This window comes from Talpa occidentalis, unplaced genomic scaffold (assembly GCF_014898055.3).
Source record: "Talpa occidentalis isolate TD23 unplaced genomic scaffold, MPIMG_talOcc4v2.1 talOcc4.7, whole genome shotgun sequence".
Taxonomy (NCBI): Eukaryota; Metazoa; Chordata; class Mammalia; order Eulipotyphla; family Talpidae; genus Talpa; species Talpa occidentalis.
In genome coordinates, this window is record NW_023605083.1 from 110,881,189 (window position 1) to 110,890,157 (window position 8,969).

General features: G+C 47.5%; 1 long non-coding RNA gene across 1 annotated transcript; it reads right to left on the reverse strand.

The window, feature by feature from the left end:
- Positions 1 to 6,790: 6,790 nt before the first annotated feature.
- LOC119232173 (uncharacterized) lies at positions 6,791 to 8,702 on the reverse strand. The gene is made up of 3 exons (XR_005122025.2): positions 8,492 to 8,702; positions 7,848 to 7,946; positions 6,791 to 7,678 (listed from the first exon to the last, which is right to left on the reverse strand). It is a non-coding gene; the product is annotated as an uncharacterized LOC119232173 (long non-coding RNA).
- Positions 8,703 to 8,969: the final 267 nt, after the last annotated feature.

Consider the following 8,969-nt stretch of genomic DNA (forward strand, 5'->3'; position numbering starts at 1 on the left):
TTAACACGAGGAAACAGGCAGCGAGGGAGAAATGAGGACACCCAACGCCACAGCCAGCAAGTAGGGAACTGGACTCGAACCCGGGCCTCCTGACTCCACGTCCCGGAAAGGGGCAGCGGTGGCTTTGATCTCCCAAAGCTGCGGTGGACAACGTGCCAGGGAGAAGTCAGAGGCTCAGAGGCGAGGCGCTGCGCCCCTGGCGGCACCCCCTCCCCTGCGCGGCCGCTGGCGGCCGGGCAGGAGGAATTCAGAGCGGCTGGCTTGTGCTCATGCTTGAGGAATGTCTTGAGAAGTCGTGCCTAAGCCCTCTGTATCTGACTCATCATCTCCCCGTCTCCAGGAGTGTCAGAGAAGAGCTCCCTTAATCCCTCCTGTCCTCGGTCCCAGGCTTTCATTTGTCAAACTAAAAATATTCCCTCCGGGAACCTCCTTTTGCCAGAGGCCGAAGGAGGTACAGGGGGAATGGCGTTTCAGTGTCACTTCCTGACAGTGCCTCCTTATTGTTCATCTGCCAGGGAAACCGAGCCGGGCGCAAGAGCAAGGGGCCTCTGCCGTTCTTGGGCCAGGGCCAGCGGGTTCACCTTGCTCCTGCAAGCCGGCTTCCCTGCCCCTCGCTGGGGCTCCAGACAATAGCCTACCTGCCTGACACCCAGCCTTGGCCCAGTCCCTCGGGGCTGCGTCGCGATTCGTGCCAGGTGAGGGCTAGAGAATGCCAAGTTCATTTCCTTTGCCGCCGGAGGGGAAGGTGGGCTGGCACGGTTTGTACTTGTCTGCAAGGCTAGTTTACCTGGAAGGTAAAGGGGAAAAAGCAGTTCTGGCTCCCAAGGTAAAACAGGGAAAAGGACTCCCCCCTGTCAGACAACCGGGACTTGGGAAGGTTTTTCTCCTTCCTTTTCTTATTTCATTCTGTTACCCCTGGCAGCCTCTTGGTCCTCAGGGCTGTCCTGTGTGCATGACTTTGACCCTAAGCCTTGGCTCACAGCCATGGAGGGACCTCCATGGGCCCCAGCAGGGTGCCTGCTGGCTCAGTGGAAATAAGGCACAGTGATACCAAAGGAACAACCTGGGTTCACGTGTGGGCTTTATTCTGGCAAAACTCTAGCTATGTGATCTTGAGTAAGGGAGTTCATCTCTGAACCTCCGTTTCCTCATCTGTCTTACTGGATAATCATACCCATTGCACTGGGCTGCTGTGAGGATTAATAAGATGGCATATGGAAAGCGAATCATACAATGACTGTTACATAGCAGGAGCTGAAATCAACATCATCCTTATCATCATCATCATCACCATCATCATCATCGCCATCATCATCATCCCCATGATCCCTTCAAGACCCAAGGGACCCACTGACAAATATCGGTACATGCTTAGAATCAGAAGACCTGTTTCTAATCATTTATTAGCTGTGGGGCTCCAGGCAAGTGCTCTAGCATCTCTGACATTTACACGTGTGTGTAAAATGAGGACTTTGGACTTGATTTCCTCTGGGATCTTTCTCACATCTAAAATTCTAGGGTCTTGGAGATGGTTGGGAGTAGATGTTAATCAATTATTCCATTCTTTTAAAGAACACAAGAATAATGTAAGTGCTTGCTATGCACATAAGTGGCACTGAATTGTGCCCCTCCCCCAATTCTCATGCGGAAGCCCTAACTCCAATGTGACTATGTGTGGAGGCAGATCTTTAGGAGGTAATTAAGGTTAAATGAGGTGCTAAGAGAGGGGCCCAATTCTGATGGGACTGAGGCATTGGACAAAGAGGGAGAGAGTTGGCTCTTCTAGCCTTCCCTCCCTCTCTTATGAGGACACAATGAGAAGGGGGCCCTTGCAAGCCAGGAAGGGTCCTCAGACCCTGCTGTCACATTGGTCTTGGACTTTGCAGCCTCTGGAACTGTAAGAAAATAAATTTCTGTTGTTTAAGTCACCCAGGGCATGACGTTTTGTTCTGGCAATACAAGTTAACTAAGACCCTACTGGAGTACTGTCTGGGAGAGGAACCCTCAGGTGGAGACCACGGTCCACAACAAGCCTTTGGCCATGTGTATTGAGGGCAGAGGTGTGATGGAGTTTCTCCAGGCAGGGGAAAAGCTACACCTACCCAGCAGACTCTGCAGTTGGAACCAACTGGAACACTGCTATTAAAAGAAGAAATTCTACTTTCTGTCGTGAATCGTCTTTAACCCAGATTCTGGAGCCAGACAAATTGAGTTTGAACTTGAGCTCTGCTGTGTGCCAGATGTATGATTGTAGAAAAGTTAATTGATCTCTCTGGTCTTTTTTCCTCACCTGTCAAAGGAATCACTGCTGTTACTTCCCATCTGTGTAGGGTGAATGTGTTAATACGTCCAGGGTGCCTACCCCATAGCAGTAGCCCATAGTATGCAAAGCCCACAGTGCTTTGCACATAGTAGAAATTTGATACGTGTTGGCTACTGCTGCTTATAAATAGTGTCGTATCAATGATAATCATGAATAATTGTAAGTTTGCTCATATAACCTGTATCACATGCTTGAGCTAAAAACAAGGCCATTCAGTTTGAAACTGTACCCATTTCTCCAACAGAGGATCTTCCTTCTCTCCTGCCTTGTGTCTACCTCCCCATGATAAGTTGCAATTCCTCAAGGGCTATGTGATCAGATTCAGTCACGCTGAGGATTCTATTAGAGGCAGCATCACTTCCAGAGGGGGAGAGATTCTGGCTGCCTTAAGCCCACCTCTGCCACATCCACTGCTGGAGCAGGCTTGTTCTCCCCTGGCAATCTCAGCCCCCCCTCCCTCCTCCTTTTTCATGTCCTTCCTGTTCAGGTGACCTGACTGTATAATCTTAATTCTTTGGATATTTGAATAACCTTGAATACAAAAAGCATTGATCGTTGCTCGCCATCTGGACCTGCTGTTTCCTTGTGGAAAGTTGCCCACCCCTTCACCAGAAACCTTTGAGTTCCATTGCAAGAGATACTGGGGAGGGTGGTCCTCATGAACGCCCCAAACCACTTCCTCAGTGACAGTGATGGGCCTACGTGCTTTATAGTTCTCTACTCTGATATGACCACCAAAGTGGTTCTTTTCACAAAAAGAACATCTCCAATAATAAGGATGATTCCACACTTCATTGAATCGAAGATGCTACTGATTGTGAAAAAATTCATTAGTCAATCTAGATTAAGAAAGAAAAAAAATACTTGCAATGATCTGTGACAATTTATCCTCTAAAAAGCACATCACGAGTGCAGTGATGTTAAAAAGGTGAAACCGTGTGCATTTCAGAATCAGTGAAATTATGAACAGTATTAACTAATATTTCTGGAAGATATCTGGAAGATAATATTTCCCATGAGCTTTCCCAAGGGTTTCCTTAAAATAGCCTCATGATGTTGAGTCTGTTATAACCCCCCACTTCACAGATGAGAAAAGTGAGGTTCATATAGGTTATGTAACTTAATGTCACACAGGTAGGGAGTAGCTGGACACCAGCCCAGGCAGCTGAAGGTCCCTTTTATAGACATGAAGCTATAGGAAAATTTACAGGGAATTGCCTTCTCATTTTCATTCCTGCCCCTCTCCATCATCACGAACAGGTCTGTGGTGCCCCCAAATGCAATTATGGTGCTACTTTACACTGCGGAGCATGGTTGGCAGATCTTGTCAGCCTTCTTGTGAAAGGAGTTTTGGTGCTGATGTCCCTCCAGGGAGAAGCTGTGCCCCCTGCTATAATGCACTTGGCACCTAATAGAGAGCAAGCCTCCCAGGAAGACTTAATAAAAGAGAAATCTCTTTATTTGTAAAAGAAGTTTAGTTGGGCCTTCATTCCCTGGCTGCAGTGGCCTTCCCTGGGGCTGCAGCGCATTTACCCTTGCAACATGGCTTTCCACGAAGGCAAGGTAACCTCTGCTCTCGGGCCCTTTTGGAACGCCCTCAGCTGCTGGCGACAGAAAACTCAATTCACGTTGCTTGGACAAGTAGGGCTGTTTGGCGTGGTCTCTGGCCTCACCTGACAAGTGTGCAGCGGAAGGCAGCCTGGCCCCGGAACCGTGGCTCGGCGAAGTCTACCACTCAAGCTCTTCCTCCGGTCCTGCCATCTTCCCTAATCAACATGTCTTGTGGCTTTAAAACGGGGTCTTCACCTCCAGGCACTTTTCCCACATTCCAGTAAGAAAAAGGGGGAAGGACAGAGGGCTTGGACTTTTTTTTAGCAGAGGAAGAGGACTCCAAGAGAGTCAGTGCAGCCATGTAGATGGAGTTGGGCTCTATGTCTGTCTGCTTCTGTGATTACTGGGTCGTGAGAGGACCACGAGTGAGGTAGGTATCCCCTAGGTCTGCGGGAGGTATTTCCCATCTCCAAGGTCAAGGGCTTCCTGAATGCTACCTGAGCAAGAAGGAAAATGGGACGTGTGGCTGGCTGGTGGGTAGCAGCAGCCAGTGTCTGCTACATCCCTCGTTACCGCGGAGGCCTCTTCTCTTCGGTTCGCTAATGTCTACTCTTTTCTACTTCTTTGGGCTCAGAGTAAAGGGGCGTGGGACCTGCATTCCCATCCGTCATCGTGTCGCCCAGCGGAGTGTAAATACGGGGGAGGGAGGAGCACCTCTGCTGGCTCCCCACATTAGCCCCACGGCACATGCCCGATGTCTTGTAAATATTGCGGTGAATGAACGAATAAATACTGGCCAGGAGCCCTTGTCCTTGGTCACCCTCTCAGGAGTCAACCAGGGTAGACCAGGCCTTGAGCTGCCACTGGCCTGTGCAGGCAGTGTGTGTGCGCGCGAGTGTATGCAAGTGTGTGCGTGCATGCACACTTGCTGCTCCTCCCCACCTCAGATTGAATTACTTATAAGCAGGCCTACGCCAACCTGGCAGAGTCTGCATTTCAGTACAACAGTTCCCACACTTTCCCAAATTCTTTTGATTTGGCAAAATCCAAAAATAAAACAAAGCCTCCCTCATCCCCCACCCCCCCATCTTCCGCTCAGCGTGTCTCTGGAGCCGGTGCCCTGAGCATGCAATGGGTTCCGGATGTTTGGGATGTATCTCCAGAGCCTGCTAATGTGCCTTTGCTCCCTCCACACTCCTCCCCCACCCCCCAAGGCCTGCCTCCTCCCCTCGCCCCTGAGCTCCTTGTCTAGGGTGTAGACTCAGAGCACCAGCGTTCTCTGGGTCCCTGCTCCGCCCTACTCTCTCCCACCCTGCATGCTGGGTTTCTCCATCCAGACCATCTGTTGATGTAATTCTCTTGATGAAGAAATTGAGAGCATTTTTCCCTTTTGTCTGCAAGAGTTCCATTGACCCCCAGATGGATGCTACTAAAATGTTTCCAGCCTCTGGACTCTTAATAGGCAGTGCGTGGTTGGTCTGTTTCCTTTGACTTGATTCTTAGCTACCAGGAGGTGGGAACCACCTTTTACCATTATCTCACTTGCATCTAGGATCACATACAAATGAAGTTATAAGTTACTCATCTATCAAATTAGGGAGTTAAGATTAGAATCTCTTGGTGATAGCTTCTCACGTGGATTAGGAAGAATAGCAAGTGCTATCTTTTTTTTTTTTTTTTTTTTTTTTTGACATAACTGGGGGAACTGAGACTCTGAGAGGTAAAGGGAGAGCCACGGTCACATAGCAAGTCTGTAGCAGCACTGAGGTGTGAACTGAGTCTCTATCTAGCAGGCTTTCCTTGAAACCATCCTACCTTTTAAGTTTGTGTCCCCATGAATCCCCAGTGAATTTGGGCATAGAACCCAGTCTCTCTCCAGGAAGTTTCCACCCCTTTCCCAGCCCCTAAAATGTTAGCCAGGCAGGGTGTGTTCCCCAGCGAAAGCCATGCTGATGGATGTCGTGTGGACAGGCCCCTATGACAAAGAGCATCTGGAACTTGGAGCCAGACATAGGCAGTGGCCTGGAACTCCCTCCCCTCCCAGCACCATCCCAGCTCATGCCTCCTCCGTGGTAATTGAAGTGATCCCATTCTCAATGCTTGTTGTTTTTTTCTCTCTTCCTTCCCCCCTCTCCCCTGCAAATGCGTAGGAGAATACCAAGTATAGCACACTATCTAGGAGCAAAGAGCAAAAGGCTGGGAGTTGAGAAAGCAGGGTTCAAGGACTGGCATGGCCACTTTCTAGCTGTGGAGTTTCCTCACATCCTTTAACTTCTCAAGAACTTGAGGTTTTCTTCTGTAAAAGGAGTACAGGGGAGTATTAGACTAGATGACCTCCAGGATCCCCTTTATCCCTAATATGCTAAAATATGGTTTGTTTTTTTGTTTATTTTTGTGACACTGTTTAATGTAATGTAGAAATGGCAATATGTGAAATCAGGGGCAGAACATTATATGCTGCTTGCTTTGGAAACCTGAAAATACAGGAATCTACTAGGTGCAACCTGTGTGTATGAACTTACATTTACTGTAAGCAATGCCATAGGCCATAGCATTGTTAGAGAGAGTGGGCACTAAGAGAAGGGTGCTTGCTGTGTGCTGAGTAGGTCACTTTCCTTTATCTGATTTAATTCTCATAATAACTTTATGTGGCAGACCTCAGTCCTGGCACTCTCTAACTCCTCATTGCATGTTCTTTCTATAACACCACACAACTATTAATGGCACCTTCCACTTACTGAGCATTTATTCCATGTCAGAAACCACTCCCATTAATTTAAATACACTATTTAATCGAATTCATGCAATAATTCTGAGGATGATCATAATAGATCCCCATTCTATGGAGGTAGAAATGGAGGTACAGAGAAATAAAGCTCATGAATGCCAGAGGCTGAATTCTCAGTTCTGCTCTATTGTGGCATCCTTGCTCTCATCATGCATTGCGTTGCCCCCACTTTGCCTCACTGAGCACAACTGCCCCCAAGAAGGTTTTCTACCATGTATTTGCCTAGAGTTGCTCAGCCCAACTGCAGACCAGAGTTGATGCAGACCAAAGTTGATGCAGACTAACGGCATCAGAATCTCCTGGTGCTCTTTTAAAATTGTAGACTCCTCACCCCTCTCTAGACTTCCTGAAGCTGGCTCTGTGGAGGTGGACCGGGGACTGGATGGTATCAAACTCTGCAGTGAGTCTCATTGCACTGAGAACCCCTCAACTAGGCAGACAACAGGTCTTGGCCTCATTAACCAGACTTTTCCATGAGCATAGGAGTCCAGGGTGTGGTGAAAGTTTCCGGCAACAAACCAAATATTATTAGTTCCTCATTGAGACAGCTAGGAACTGTAAGTGCTCTGCAGTGGTTTTCTGAAGATAGGCTTTATTTGCACTTTCACATGAAGTAAGGCTAGTGTTTTAGTTAGCCAAGACAAGGCTATCCCGCAGGTACAAGTGATCCCCAGATACGTGTTGTTTAAAACAATAAAGATTTGATTTGCTCTCATACCACATGTCCAGTGTAGGTCCATAGGATGGGAGGGCTGAGGAGCTGGACTCATCATTTTTCATCTCATCTTTTCTGTGGGTGAGGAATTCAGGGGGCCCCAACTGGGTGGTGCTGGCATCAGGTCTCTCATGAGGTTACATTAAGATGTCAGCCAGGGCTGCAGTCATCTGAAAGCTTGACTGGGATTGGAAAATCTGCATCTAGAAAGGCTCACTCACATGGGTGCTGGCAGGAGGCCTTCATTCCTCATCACATAGGCATTGCCACAGGTTGACTAAATGGCCACATAACATGGAGGCTGGTTTCCCCAGAATGAGTAATGTCAGAGAGAGAAAGAGAGAGAAAAATTGAAGTTGCAGTGTCATTTAACCTTGGAAGCAATGTTCTATAACTTCTGGCACTGTCTAGTGGCCACACAGACCAACCCTGACACAATGTGGGAGAGGAGGGCTCAAAGGTGTGAATACCAGGAGGTAGGGGATCACCAGGAATTGTCTCAAAGCTGGCTGCCTTATGCCTTCATGGAATCATCTCTCTGGGTGTACAAAGCTCTGCTCTGTGTTGGCCTGTGGAAAGGGGATGGAGATTTATTTTTTGTTTTATGACAGGAACCCCGGTTTCATATAGAATCTTATTTTTTTTATTTTTAGTCTGTCATTTCTGGGATTCGACATGAGTCTCTGAGGGAAGTTGGGCAGGAGACAAATCCAAGAGGCAGATGCTCTGCTGTTGATGGAACCTTCCTTTCACTGAGCTTGAGGATTGTTTGGGCTCGGCTCCTCTGCCCAAGTCCTTTATTTTAGGGTGAGTTACTTCTTTGGAGTTCTCCTCAACTTTTTATGTACATAAATGAACTTCTACTAGGAACCTAGAACATCCTGGAGATGTGTCTGTGTCCCTAGCTAACAGTCTGGAACTTTGCTAAAAAGGTCAAGAATGAGGATAGTGTGGGAAGGGAGAAAGAAGCAGAAATTGCCTTGGAAATGCCCTACACAGCCCCTTGATTGCCCAGATGACAGCTAAGGGGGCATCCCTTTGGTATGAAAGCCATGACACCCAAGTTAGCCAATCAGAATGTGCTCTGCCGGTAGCAGAGTTTGATCTGCTTCACCTGTATCCAATCCTTGAATTCTCATTCCTTTGTAACTTCCTCTCCAGATTTAAGATTTCTGATCTCCTTTTCAGATCAACCATTTCTTTCTGGAATGATCCCGGGCACTTTTTGTGAAAAATACACCTACTGATTTACCTTTGGAGCTGTTTTTCTTTGGGCCTTGACCCAATTTAATTATCTACCATGATGATATCTGATTACACTCTACTTGCCCCACCTCAGATTGTCTTTCTACAGTGCCTGTGACCTCATAGAGGGTGATTTGTCTTTCTACAGTGCCCATATGACCTCATAGAGGGTAATTCTAGATTTTCTGAAGAAATTTCCTTCAAAGGCACGTCTACCACCATACTAACAGGTACAAGGTTGGGGAAAGAGTTTACTCATCTTTCCAAGGAGGAGGAGATGAACACTGTTGTCATGAGATATGATATGGAATTTCATATTAGTGGAACTGACATGACTTAATTGGAAA